A 12561-nucleotide genomic window follows, 5' to 3' on the forward strand; every position below is an offset into this window, starting at 1 on the left:
TGCCATCGCGCCAGAACGCTTAACTTCGTGGTTATGATTGGGCGAGAGCAGTGCCGCGTGTTGTCCATCGCCGCCCGCTCCACACGTACTCGAGGGATATAATAATAAACATCCCACTCAATGTCGGTGCGATCATACCAGCACTAATCCTTCAGAACTCCGAAGTTAAGCGTGCTTGGGCGAGAGCAGTACTAGGATGGGTGACCCCCTGGGAAGTCCTCGTGTTGCACCCTTTTTCGTGTTTTTCTATTTTTGATTACTTGTTGACAGACGATTTTCGGCTCAAATCATCTGAATCTCGATCGGGACCAGATAAGACATGTGAAATGAAAGTAGCTCGGGCACTGCCGGATTTGGACAAAATTGTAGGCTAATTTGATTGTAAACGGGCAAACGGACGAGACTCATTACTACGCAATGAGCTGACGAGATTTTAGCCGAATTCCTTCTCTAAGACCCTCTAATTTGCGATTTACCGCTTCTGTTAAGCTTTCGTTTCCTCGAGAAATCCGCTTAGGAAGTTCGAAATTCGATTCCGGTTCCATTTTATCGTATCCCAGGCATAATAATAGCTTTACATTCGTTATTTCCTTCTTCTTATTTTTTTTCTATTTTCTGGGAACATTTATCGATTTTTGTTGTCGTGAGCCGGTTCTGTGCGGAAGGGTATGACGCAGATTACTCCGGAGACGGTTAACTAATTAAAAACAATTATTTCGACTGTTTTATCCATAATTTACGTAAACGGCGACACGAGGTCTTCCCAGGGAGGTCACCCATCCTACCTCTGCCATCGCGCCAGAACGCTTAACTTCGTGGTTATGATTGGGCGAGAGCAGTGCCGCGTGTTGTCCATCGCCGCCCGCTCCACACGTACTCGAGGGATATAAGAATAAATCCCACTCAATGTCGGGTGCGATCATACCAGCACTAATCCCATCAGAACTCCGAAGTTAAGCGTGCTTGGGCGAGCAGTACTAGGATGGGTGACCCCCTGGGAAGTCCTCGTGTTGCACCCTTTTTCGTGTTTTTCTATTTTTGATTACTTGTTGACAGACGATTTTCGGCTCAAATCATCTGAATCTCGATCGGGACCAGATAAGACATGTGAAATGAAAGTAGCTCGGGCACTGCCGGATTTGGACAAAATTGTAGGCTAATTTGATTGTAAACGGGCAAACGGACGAGACTCATTACTACGCAATGAGCTGACGAGATTTTAGCCGAATTCCTTCTCTAAGACCCTCTAATTTGCGATTTACCGCTTCTGTTAAGCTTTCGTTTCCTCGAGAAATCCGCTTAGGAAGTTCGAAATTCGATTCCGGTTCCATTTTATCGTATCCCAGGCATAATAATAGCTTTACATTCGTTATTTCCTTCTTCTTATTTTTTTTCTATTTTCTGGGAACATTTATCGATTTTTGTTGTCGTGAGCCGGTTCTGTGCGGAAGGGTATGACGCAGATTACTCCGGAGACGGTTAACTATTAAAAACAATTATTTCGACTGTTTTATCCATAATTTACGTAAACGATCGCGACACGAGGTCTTCCCAGGGAGGTCACCCATCCTACCTCTGCCATCGCGCCAGAACGCTTAACTTCGTTGTTATGATTGGGCGAGAGCAGTGCCGCGTGTTGTCCATCGCCGCCCGCTCCACACGTACTCGAGGGATATAAGAATAAACATCCCACTCAATGTCGGGTGCGATCATACCAGCACTAATCCTATCAGAACTCCGAAGTTAAGCGTGCTTGGGCGAGAGCAGTACTAGGATGGGTGACCCCCTGGGAAGTCCTCGTGTTGCACCCTTTTTCGTGTTTTTCTATTTTTGATTACTTGTTGACAGACGATTTTCGGCTCAAATCATCTGAATCTCGATCGGGACCAGATAAGACATGTGAAATGAAAGTAGCTCGGGCACTGCCGGATTTGGACAAAATTGTAGGCTAATTTGATTGTAAACGGGCAAACGGACGAGACTCATTACTACGCAATGAGCTGACGAGATTTTAGCCGAATTCCTTCTCTAAGACCCTCTAATTTGCGATTTACCGCTTCTGTTAAGCTTTCGTTTCCTCGAGAAATCCGCTTAGGAAGTTCGAAATTCGATTCCGGTTCCATTTTCGTATCCCAGGCATAATAATAGCTTTACATTCGTTATTTCCTTCTTCTTATTTTTTTCTATTTTCTGGGAACATTTATCGATTTTTGTTGTCGTGAGCCGGTTCTGTGCGGAAGGGTATGACGCAGATTACTCCGGAGACGGTTAACTATTAAAAACAATTATTTCGACTGTTTTATCCATAATTTACGTAAACGATCGCGACACGAGGTCTTCCCAGGGAGGTCACCCATCCTACCTCTGCCATCGCGCCAGAACGCTTAACTTCGTGGTTATGATTGGGCGAGAGCAGTGCCGCGTGTTGTCCATCGCCGCCCGCTCCACACGTACTCGAGGGATATAAGAATAAACATCCCACTCAATGTCGGGTGCGATCATACCAGCACTAATGCCCTCATCAACTCCGAAGTTAAGCGTGCTTGGGCGAGAGCAGTACTAGGATGGGTGACCCCCCTTGGGAAGTCCTCGTGTTGCACCCTTTTTCGTGTTTTTCTATTTTTGATTACTTGTTGACAGACGATTTTCGGCTCAAATCATCTGAATCTCGATCGGGACCAGATAAGACATGTGAAATGAAAGTAGCTCGGGCACTGCCGGATTTGGACAAAATTGTAGGCTAATTTGATTGTAAACGGGCAAACGGACGAGACTCATTAATGAGCTGACGAGATTTTAGCCGAATTCCTTCTCTAAGACCCTCTAATTTGCGATTTACCGCTTCTGTTAAGCTTTCGTTTCCTCGAGAAATCCGCTTAGGAAGTTCGAAATTCGATTCCGGTTCCATTTTATCGTATCCCAGGCATAATAATAGCTTTACATTCGTTATTTCCTTCTTCTTATTTTTTTTTCTATTTTCTGGGAACATTTATCGATTTTTGTTGTCGTGAGCCGGTTCTGTGCGGAAGGGTATGACGCAGATTACTCCGGAGACGGTTAACATATTAAAAACAATTATTTCGACTGTTTTATCCATAATTTACGTAAACGGTCGCGACACGAGGTCTTCCCAGGGAGGTCACCCATCCTACTCTGCCATCGCGCCAGAACGCTTAACTTCATGGTTATGATTGGGCGAGAGCAGTGCCGCGTGTTGTCCATCGCCGCCCGCTCCACACGTACTCGAGGGATATAAGAATACATCCCACTCAATGTCGGGTGCGATCATACCAGCACTAATGCACCGGATCCCATCAGAACTCCGAAGTTAAGCGTGCTTGGGCGAGAGCAGTACTAGGATGGGTGACCCCCTGGGAAGTCCTCGTGTTGCACCCTTTTTCGTGTTTTTCTATTTTTGATTACTTGTTGACAGACGATTTTCGGCTCAAATCATCTGAATCTCGATCGGGACCAGATAAGACATGTGAAATGAAAGTAGCTCGGGCACTGCCGGATTTGGACAAAATTGTAGGCTAATTTGATTGTAAACGGGCAAACGGACGAGACTCATTACTACGCAATGAGCTGACGAGATTTTAGCCGAATTCCTTCTCTAAGACCCTCTAATTTGCGATTTACCGCTTCTGTTAAGCTTTCGTTTCCTCGAGAAATCCGCTTAGGAAGTTCGAAATTCGATTCCGGTTCCATTTTATCGTATCCCAGGCATAATAATAGCTTTACATTCGTTATTTCCTTCTTCTTATTTTTTTTTCTATTTTCTGGGAACATTTATCGATTTTTGTTGTCGTGAGCCGGTTCTGTGCGGAAGGGTATGACGCAGATTACTCCGGAGACGGTTAACTATTAAAAACAATTATTTCGACTGTTTTATCCATAATTTACGTAAACGCGCGACACGAGGTCTTCCCAGGGAGGTCACCCATCCTACGCTGCCATCGCGCCAGAACGCTTAACTTCATGGTTATGATTGGGCGAGAGCAGTGCCGCGTGTTGTCCATCGCCGCCCGCTCCACACGTACTCGAGGGATATAAGAATAAACATCCCACTCAATGTCGGGTATCATACCAGCACTAATGCACCGGATTCCATCAGAACTCCGAAGTTAAGCGTGCTTGGGCGAGAGCAGTACTAGGATGGGTGACCCCCTGGACCCCCTGGGAAGTCCTCGTGTTGCACCCTTTTTCGTGTTTTTCTATTTTTGATTACTTGTTGACAGACGATTTTCGGCTCAAATCATCTGAATCTCGATCGGGACCAGATAAGACATGTGAAATGAAAGTAGCTCGGGCACTGCCGGATTTGGACAAAATTGTAGGCTAATTTGATTGTAAACGGGCAAACGGACGAGACTCATTACTACGCAATGAGCTGACGAGATTTTAGCCGAATTCCTTCTCTAAGACCCTCTAATTTGCGATTTACCGCTTCTGTTAAGCTTTCGTTTCCTCGAGAAATCCGCTTAGGAAGTTCGAAATTCGATTCCGGTTCCATTTTATCGTATCCCAGGCATAATAATAGCTTTACATTCGTTATTTCCTTCTTCTTATTTTTTTTCTATTTTCTGGGAACATTTATCGATTTTTGTTGTCGTGAGCCGGTTCTGTGCGGAAGGGTATGACGCAGATTACTCCGGAGACGGTTAACTCATTAAAAACAATTATTTCGACTGTTTTATCCATAATTTACGTAAACGGTCGCGACACGAGGTCTTCCCAGGGAGGTCACCCATCCTACTCTGCCATCGCGCCAGAACGCTTAACTTCATGGTTATGATTGGGCGAGAGCAGTGCCGCGTGTTGTCCATCGCCGCCCGCTCCACACGTACTCGAGGGATATAAGAATAAACATCCCACTCAATGTCGGGTGCGATCATACCAGCACTAATGCACCGGATCCCATCAGAACTCCGAAGTTAAGCGTGCTTGGGCGAGAGCAGTACTAGGATGGGTGACCCCCTGGGAAGTCCTCGTGTTGCACCCTTTTTCGTGTTTTTCTATTTTTGATTACTTGTTGACAGACGATTTTCGGCTCAAATCATCTGAATCTCGATCGGGACCAGATAAGACATGTGAAATGAAAGTAGCTCGGGCACTGCCGGATTTGGACAAAATTGTAGGCTAATTTGATTGTAAACGGGCAAACGGACGAGACTCATTACTACGCAATGAGCTGACGAGATTTTAGCCGAATTCCTTCTCTAAGACCCTCTAATTTGCGATTTACCGCTTCTGTTAAGCTTTCGTTTCCTCGAGAAATCCGCTTAGGAAGTTCGAAATTCGATTCCGGTTCCATTTTATCGTATCCCAGGCATAATAATAGCTTTACATTCGTTATTTCCTTCTTCTTATTTTTTTTTCTATTTTCTGGGAACATTTATCGATTTTTGTTGTCGTGAGCCGGTTCTGTGCGGAAGGGTATGACGCAGATTACTCCGGAGACGGTTAACTCATTAAAAACAATTATTTCGACTGTTTTATCCATAATTTACGTAAACGGTCGCGACACGAGGTCTTCCCAGGGAGGTCACCCATCCTAGCTCTGCCATCGCGCCAGAACGCTTAACTTCATGGTTATGATTGGGCGAGAGCAGTGCCGCGTGTTGTCCATCGCCGCCCGCTCCACACGTACTCGAGGGATATAAGAATAAACATCCCACTCAATGTCGGGTGCGATCATACCAGCACTAATGCACCGGATCCCATCAGAACTCCGAAGTTAAGCGTGCTTGGGCGAGAGCAGTACTAGGATGGGTGACCCCTGGGAAGTCCTCGTGTTGCACCCTTTTTCGTGTTTTTCTATTTTTGATTACTTGTTGACAGACGATTTTCGGCTCAAATCATCTGAATCTCGATCGGGACCAGATAAGACATGTGAAATGAAAGTAGCTCGGGCACTGCCGGATTTGGACAAAATTGTAGGCTAATTTGATTGTAAACGGGCAAACGGACGAGACTCATTACTACGCAATGAGCTGACGAGATTTTAGCCGAATTCCTTCTCTAAGACCCTCTAATTTGCGATTTACCGCTTCTGTTAAGCTTTCGTTTCCTCGAGAAATCCGCTTAGGAAGTTCGAAATTCGATTCCGGTTCCATTTTATCGTATCCCAGGCATAATAATAGCTTTACATTCGTTATTTCCTTCTTCTTATTTTTTTTTATTTTCTGGGAACATTTATCGATTTTTGTTGTCGTGAGCCGGTTCTGTGCGGAAGGGTATGACGCAGATTACTCCGGAGACGGTTAACTATTAAAACAATTATTTCGACTGTTTTATCCATAATTTACGTAAACGGTCGCGACACGAGGTCTTCCCAGGGAGGTCACCCATCCTACTCTGCCATCGCGCCAGAACGCTTAACTTCATGGTTATGATTGGGCGAGAGCAGTGCCGCGTGTTGTCCATCGCCGCCCGCTCCACCACACGTACTCGAGGGATATAAGAATAAACATCCCACTCAATGTCGGGTGCGATCATACCAGCACTAATGCACCGGATCCCATCAGAACTCCGAAGTTAAGCGTGCTTGGGCGAGAGCAGTACTAGGATGGGTGACCCCTGGGAAGTCCTCGTGTTGCACCCTTTTTCGTGTTTTTCTATTTTTGATTACTTGTTGACAGACGATTTTCGGCTCAAATCATCTGAATCTCGATCGTGACCAGATAAGACATGTGAAATGAAAGTAGCCCGGGCACTGCCGGATTTGGACAAAATTGTAGGCTAATTTGATTGTAAACGGGCAAACGGACGAGACTCATTACTACGCAATGAGCTGACGAGATTTTAGCCAAATTCCTTCTCTAAGACCCTCTAATTTGCGATTTACCGCTTCTGTTAAGCTTTCGTTTCCATGAGAAATCCGCTTAGGAAGTTCGAAATTCGATTCCGATTCCATTTTATCGTATCCCAGGCATAATAATAGCTTTACATTCGTTATTTCCTTCTTCTTATTTTTTTTTCTATTTTCTGGGAACATTTATCGATTTTTGTTGTCGTGAGCCGGTTCTGTGCGGAAGGGTATGACGCAGATTACTCCGGAGACGGTTAACTCATTAAAAACAATTATTTCGACTGTTTTATCCATAATTTACGTAAACGGTCGCGACACGAGGTCTTCCCAGGGAGGTCACCCATCCTACTCTGCCATCGCGCCAGAACGCTTAACTTCATGGTTATGATTGGGCGAGAGCAGTGCCGCGTGTTGTCCATCGCCGCCCGCTCCACACGTACTCGAGGGATATAAGAATAAACATCCCACTCAATGTCGGGTGCGATCATACCAGCACTAATGCACCGGATCCCATCAGAACTCCGAAGTTAAGCGTGCTTGGGCGAGAGCAGTACTAGGATGGGTGACCCCCTGGGAAGTCCTCGTGTTGCACCCTTTTTCGTGTTTTTCTATTTTTGATTACTTGTTGACAGACGATTTTCGGCTCAAATCATCTGAATCTCGATCGGGACCAGATAAGACATGTGAAATGAAAGTAGCTCGGGCACTGCCGGATTTGGACAAAATTGTAGGCTAATTTGATTGTAAACGGGCAAACGGACGAGACTCATTCCTATGCAATGAGCTGACGAGATTTTAGCCGAATTCCTTCTCTAAGACCCTCTAATTTGCGATTTAACGCTTCTGTTAAGCTTCACCCTGGGAAGTCCTCGTGTTGCACACCCTTTTTCGTGTTTTTCTATTTTGATTACTTGTTGACAGACTATTTCGGCTCAAATCATCTGAATATCGATCGGGACCAGATAAGACATGTGAAATGAAAGTAGCTCGGCCACTGCCGGATTTGGACAAAATTGTATGCTAATTTGATTGTAAACGGGCAAACGGACGAGGCTCATTGCTACGCAATGAGCTGACGAGATTTTAGCCGAATTCCTTCCTAAAGACCCTCTAATTTGCGATTTAACGCTTCTGTTAAGCTTTCGTTTCCTCGAGAATCCGCTTAGGAAGTTCGAAATTCGATTCCGGTTCCATTTTATCGTATCCGAGGCATAATAATAGCTTTACATTCGTTATTTCCTTCTCTTATTTTTTTTTTATTTATCTGGGAACATTTATCGATTTTTGTTGTCGTGAGCCGGTTCTGTGCGGAAGGGTATGATGCAGATTACTCCGGAGACGGTTAACTAATTTAAAACAATTATTTCGACTGTTTTATCCATAATTTACGTAAACGATCGCGACACGAGGTCTTCTCAGGGAGGTCACCCATACTACCTCTGCCATCGCGACAGAACGCTTAACTTCGTAGTTATGATTGGGCGAAAGCAGTGCCGCGTGTTGTCCATCGCCGCCCGCTCCACACGTACCGATATAAGAATAAACATCCCACTCAATGTCGGGTGCGATCATACCAGCACTAATGCACCGGATCCCATCAGAACTCCGAAGTTAAGCGTGCTCAGGCGAGGGCAGTACTAGGATGGGTCACCCCCTGGGAAGTCCTCGTGTTGCACCTTTTTTCGTGTTTTTCTATTTTTGATTACTTGTTGACAGACGATTTTCGGCTCAAATCATCTGAATCTCGATCGGGACCAGATAAAACATGTGAAATGAAAGTAGCTCGGGCACTGCCGGATTTGGACAAATTTGTAGGCTAATTTGATTGTAAACTGGCAAACGGACGAGACTCATTACTACGCAATGAGCTGACGAGATTTTAAGCCGAATTCCTTCTCTAAGACCCTCTAATTTGCGATTTAAACGCTTCTGTTAAGCTTCACCCTGGGAAGTCCTCGTGTGCCCCTTTTTCGTGTTTTTCTATTTTTGATTACTTGTTGACAGACGATTTTCGGCTCAATCATCTGAATATCGATCGGACCAGATAAGACATGTGAAATGAAAGTAGCTCGGCCACTGCCGGATTTGGACAAAATTGTATGCTAATTTGATTGTAAACGGCAAACGGACGAGACTCATTACTACGCAATGAGCTGACGAGATTTTAGCCGAATTTCTCTAAGACCCTCTAATTTGCGATTTAACGCTTCTTTAACTTTCGTTTCCTCGAGAATCCGCTTAGGAAGTTCGAAATTCGATTCCGGTTCCATTTTATCGTATCCGGCATAATAATAGCTTTACATTCGTTATTTCCTTCTTCTTATTTTTTTTTATTTTCTGGGAACATTTATCGATTTTTGTTGTCGTGAGCCGGTTCTGTGCGGAAGGGTATGACGCAGATTACTCCGGACGGTTAACTCATTAAAAACATTATTTCGACTGTTTATCCATAATTTACGTAAACGGTCGCGACACGAGGTCTTCCCAGGGAGGTCACCCATCCTAGCTCTGCCATCGCGCCAGAACGCTTAACTTCATGGTTAGATTGGGCGAGAGCAGTGCCGCGTGTTGTCCATCGCCGCCCGCTCCACACGTACTCGAGGGATATAAGAATAAACATCCCACTCAATGTCGGGTGCGATCATACCAGCACTAATGCACCGGATCCCATCAGAACTCCGAAGTTAAGCGTGCTTGGGCGAGCAGTACTAGGATGGGTGACCCCTGGAAGTCCTCGTGTTGCACCCCTTTTCGTGTTTTTCTATTTTTGATTACTTGTTGACAGACGATTTTCGGCTCAAATCATCTGAATCTCGATCGGGACCAGATAAGACATGTGAAATGAAAGTAGCTCGGGCACTGCCGGATTTGGACAAAATTGTAGGCTAATTTGATTGTAAACGGGCAAACGGACGAGACTCATTACTACGCAATGAGCTGACGAGATTTTAGCCGAATTCCTTCTCTAAGACCCTCTAATTTGCGATTTACCGCTTCTGTTAAGCTTTCGTTTCCTCGAGAAATCCGCTTAGGAAGTTCGAAATTCGATTCCGGTTCCATTTTATCGTATCCAGGCATAATAATAGCTTTACATTCGTTATTTCCTTCTTCTTATTTTTTTTTTATTTTCTGGGAACATTTATCGATTTTTGTTGTCGTGAGCCGGTTCTGTGCGGAAGGGTATGAAGCAGATTACTCCGGATACGGTTACTAATTTAAAACAATTATTTCGACTGTTTTTATCCATATTTACGTAAACGATCGCGACACGAGGTCTTCCCAGGGGTCACCCATACACCTCTGCCATCGCGCCAGAACGCTTAACTTCGGTTATGATTGGGCGAGAGCAGTGCCGCGTGTTGTCCATCGCCGCCCGCTCCACACGTACTCGAGGGATATAAGAATAACATCCCACTCATGTCGGTGCGATCATACCAGCACTAATGCACTGGATCCCATCAAAAGAAGTTAACGTGCTTGGGAGAGCAGTACTAGGATGGGTGACCCCTGGGAAGTCCTCGTGTTGCACCTTTTTCGTGTTTTTCTATTTTTGATTACTTGTTGACAGACGATTTTCGGCTCAAATCATCTGAATCTCGATCGGGACCAATAAGACATGTGAAATGAAAGTACTCGGGACTGCCGGATTTGACAAAATTGTAGGCTAATTTGATTGTAAACGGGCAAACGGACGAGACTCATTACTACGCAATGAGCTGACGAGATTTTAGCCAATTCCTTCTCTAAGACCCTCTAATTTGCGATTTACCGCTTTGTTAAGCTTTCGTTTCCTCGAGAAATCCGCTTAGGAAGTTCGAAATTCGATTCCGGTTCCATTTATCGTATCCCAGGCATAATAATAGCTTTACATCGTTTATTTCCTTCTTCTTATTTTTTTTCTATTTTCTGGGAACATTATCGATTTTTGTTGTCGTGAGCCGGTTCTGTGCGGAAGGGTATGACGCAGATTACTCCGGAGACGGTTAACTCATTGAAAAACAATTATTTCGACTGTTTTCCATAATTTACGTAAACGGTCGCGACACGAGGTCTTCCAGGGAGGTCACCCATCCAAGCTCTGCCATCGCGCCAGAACGCTTAACTTCATGGTTATGATTGGGCGAGAGCAGTGCCGCGTGTTTCCATCGCCGCCCGCTCCACACGTACTCGAGGGATATAAGAATAAACATCCCACTCAATGTCGGGTGCGATCTACGAGCACTAATGCACCGGATCCCATCAGAACTCCGAAGTTAAGCGTGCTTGGGCGAGAGCAGTACTAGGATGGGTGACATGAGAAGTGTGTTGCACCCCTTTTCGTGTTTTTCTATTTTTGATTACTTGTTGACAGACGATTTTCGGCTCAAATCATCTGAATCTCGATCGGGACCAGATAAGACATGTGAAATGAAAGTAGCTCGGGCACTGCCGGATATTGACAAAATTGTAGGCTAATTTGATTGTAAACGGGCAAACGGACGAGACTCATTATACGCAATGAGCTGACGAGATTTTAGCCGAATCCTTCTCTAAGACCCTCTAATTTGCATTTACCGCTTTGTTAAGCTTTCGTTTCCTCGAGAAATCCGTAGGAAGTTCGAAATTCGATTCCGGTTCTATTTTATCGTATCCCAGGCATAATAATAGCTTTACATTTTATTTCTTCTTCTTTTTTTTTCTATTTTCTGGGAACATTAATCGATTTTTGTTGTCGTGAGCCGGTTCTGTGCGGAAGGGTATGACCAGATTACTCCGGAGACGGTTAACTCATTGAAAACAATTATTTCGACTGTTTTATCCAAATTTACGTAAACGGTCGCGACACGAGGTCTTTTTAGGGAGGTCATCATCCTAGCTCTGCCATCGCGCCAGAACGCTTAACTTCGTGGTTATGATTGGGCGAAGTAGTGCCGCGTGTTGTCCATCGCCGCCCGCTCCACGTACTCGAGGGATATAAGAATAAACATCCCACTAAATGTCGGGTGCGATCATACCAGCACTAATGCACCGGATCCATCAGAACTCGAAGTTAAGCAGCTGTTGGGCGGAGAGCAGTACTAGGATGGGTGACCCCTGGGAAGTCCTCGTGTTGCACCCTTTTCGTGTTTTTCTATTTTTGATTACTGTTGATAGACGATTTTCGGCTCAAATCATATGAATCTCGATCGGGACCAGATAAACATGTGAAATGAAAGTAGCTCGGGCACTGCCGGATTTGGACAAAATTGTAGGCTAATTTGATTGTAAACGGGCAACGGACGAGACTCATTACTACGCAATGAGCTGACGAGATTTTAGCCGAATTCCTTCTCTAAGACCCTCTAATTTGCGATTTACCGCTCCTGTTAAGCTTTCGTTTCCTCGAGAAATCCGCTTAGGAAGTTCGAAATTCGATTCCGGTTCCATTTTATCGTATCCCAGGCATAATAATAGCTTTACATTCGTTATTCCTTTTCTTATTTTTTTTTCTATTTTTGGGAACATTTATCGATTTTTGTTGTCGTGAGCTGTTTCTGTGCGGAAGGGTATGAGCAGATTACTCCGGAGACGGTAACTAATTTAAAACAATTATTCGACTGTTTTATCCATAATTTACGTAAACGATCGCGACACGAGGTCTTCCCAGGGAGGTCACCCATACTACCTCTGCCATCGCGCCAGAACGCTTAACTTCGTGGTTATGATTGGGCGAAAGCAGTGCGCGTGTTGTCAACGCGTGCCCGCTCCACAGTAGTCGAGGGATATAAGAA

General features: G+C 44.8%; 7 non-coding genes and 7 pseudogenes across 7 annotated transcripts; all 14 read left to right on the plus strand.

Annotated features, from left to right (window-relative positions):
* The first annotated feature begins 124 nt into the window (after positions 1 to 124).
* On the plus strand, positions 125 to 233 carry LOC142536679 (5S ribosomal RNA; annotated as a pseudogene).
* Positions 234 to 911: 678 nt separating this feature from the next.
* LOC142536680 (5S ribosomal RNA) lies at positions 912 to 1019 on the plus strand (annotated as a pseudogene).
* Positions 1020 to 1701: 682 nt separating this feature from the next.
* On the plus strand, positions 1702 to 1811 carry LOC142536678 (5S ribosomal RNA; annotated as a pseudogene).
* A 679-nt stretch (positions 1812 to 2490) lies between these two features.
* Positions 2491 to 2603, plus strand: LOC142536681 (5S ribosomal RNA; annotated as a pseudogene).
* Positions 2604 to 3277: 674 nt separating this feature from the next.
* Positions 3278 to 3396, plus strand: LOC142536673 (5S ribosomal RNA). The gene has a single exon (XR_012818431.1). It is a non-coding gene; the product is annotated as a 5S ribosomal RNA (ribosomal RNA).
* Positions 3397 to 4073: 677 nt separating this feature from the next.
* LOC142536677 (5S ribosomal RNA) lies at positions 4074 to 4201 on the plus strand (annotated as a pseudogene).
* A 682-nt stretch (positions 4202 to 4883) lies between these two features.
* LOC142536684 (5S ribosomal RNA) lies at positions 4884 to 5002 on the plus strand. The gene has a single exon (XR_012818434.1). It is a non-coding gene; the product is annotated as a 5S ribosomal RNA (ribosomal RNA).
* Positions 5003 to 5686: 684 nt separating this feature from the next.
* Positions 5687 to 5804, plus strand: LOC142536686 (5S ribosomal RNA). The gene has a single exon (XR_012818436.1). It is a non-coding gene; the product is annotated as a 5S ribosomal RNA (ribosomal RNA).
* Positions 5805 to 6486: 682 nt separating this feature from the next.
* Positions 6487 to 6604, plus strand: LOC142536687 (5S ribosomal RNA). Its single transcript, XR_012818437.1, has one exon. It is a non-coding gene; the product is annotated as a 5S ribosomal RNA (ribosomal RNA).
* A 683-nt stretch (positions 6605 to 7287) lies between these two features.
* Positions 7288 to 7406, plus strand: LOC142536685 (5S ribosomal RNA). Its single transcript, XR_012818435.1, has one exon. It is a non-coding gene; the product is annotated as a 5S ribosomal RNA (ribosomal RNA).
* Positions 7407 to 8371: 965 nt separating this feature from the next.
* On the plus strand, positions 8372 to 8490 carry LOC142536674 (5S ribosomal RNA). Its single transcript, XR_012818432.1, has one exon. It is a non-coding gene; the product is annotated as a 5S ribosomal RNA (ribosomal RNA).
* A 954-nt stretch (positions 8491 to 9444) lies between these two features.
* LOC142536676 (5S ribosomal RNA) lies at positions 9445 to 9559 on the plus strand. Its single transcript, XR_012818433.1, has one exon. It is a non-coding gene; the product is annotated as a 5S ribosomal RNA (ribosomal RNA).
* A 1455-nt stretch (positions 9560 to 11014) lies between these two features.
* Positions 11015 to 11125, plus strand: LOC142536682 (5S ribosomal RNA; annotated as a pseudogene).
* Positions 11126 to 11791: 666 nt separating this feature from the next.
* LOC142536683 (5S ribosomal RNA) lies at positions 11792 to 11909 on the plus strand (annotated as a pseudogene).
* Positions 11910 to 12561: the final 652 nt, after the last annotated feature.

This window comes from Primulina tabacum, unplaced genomic scaffold (assembly GCF_025594145.1).
Source record: "Primulina tabacum isolate GXHZ01 unplaced genomic scaffold, ASM2559414v2 Contig1403, whole genome shotgun sequence".
NCBI classification, from domain to species: Eukaryota; Viridiplantae; Streptophyta; class Magnoliopsida; order Lamiales; family Gesneriaceae; genus Primulina; species Primulina tabacum.